The following is a 746-nucleotide window of genomic DNA, read 5'->3' on the forward strand; positions in this document are numbered from 1 at the left end:
ATATAAATTATATACTTCTGGTATAAAAGTGTAGAAATAATAATTTTATTAATTCAAATCTAAATTTTCAATATTAAGATTATATTTTGTATTTTAACTAATTAATTTAATATTTCAACCTTTTTAAACATAATTTTAATATGTTCTAAAGGCATTTTCACAGATAAAAACACCCACCTGCGGTATAATCTGGTCGCCTGTGTTGGCTTCTCAAATGCTGTCCAAACACTTCTGAACACCTTCTGCCACGCGTGTTTTGTTGAGCCCACTTCACCTGCCTTTGCAGTCAATACATGCCTTCTCTATGGTCTGAACCGTGTTCCCTCTCTAGGTTGTTACTTTCAGACCTCAACTGAAAAAACTACAGCCTGAACAGAAGCACTTTTCTTGAAGGGGACCACTCAGTGAAACACACATGTCCAGGTGATGTGTCTCAAATTCGGCTGTTGTTCAGAGTGGCTCAGTCCAACCTCTGCTCGGTCAGACACATTTATAGTCCCTCAGCAGGTCATTTAGGATTCCCCTGTCCAAGGTTTACCACATCAGTGATAACACTCGGAAAAGGGAGTGTGTCTGTGTGTGCGTGTATGTGTATGTGTGTGCCCATTCATGCGCATGGTTCAAAGTGTCTGAGTGTGGCATCACATAATGACTGTGTAAAGGTGTCTGGTTTTTAAAGTATGTGATATGGAAGACCTAAAGTGCAACTGTGTTCTGTGATGTGCCATGATGTGCCTTGCGTTACG

At 39.7% G+C, this 746-nt stretch overlaps 1 protein-coding gene across 1 annotated transcript in view; it reads right to left on the minus strand.

Moving 5' to 3' along the window:
• The window catches only part of LOC107657019 (sodium-dependent phosphate transport protein 2B-like), an 8282-nt gene extending 7832 nt beyond the window's left edge, over positions 1-450 (minus strand). The window contains exon 1 of the mRNA XM_016445005.1: positions 178-450. The gene's annotated coding sequence lies outside the window, so the exon portion shown is untranslated. The remainder of the gene's footprint in view (positions 1-177) is intronic.
• Between the last annotated feature and the right edge of the window lie 296 nt (positions 451-746).

This window comes from Sinocyclocheilus anshuiensis, unplaced genomic scaffold, assembly GCF_001515605.1.
Source record: "Sinocyclocheilus anshuiensis isolate Anshui unplaced genomic scaffold, SAMN03320099.WGS_v1.1 scaffold85, whole genome shotgun sequence".
NCBI lineage: Eukaryota > Metazoa > Chordata > Actinopteri > Cypriniformes > Cyprinidae > Sinocyclocheilus > Sinocyclocheilus anshuiensis.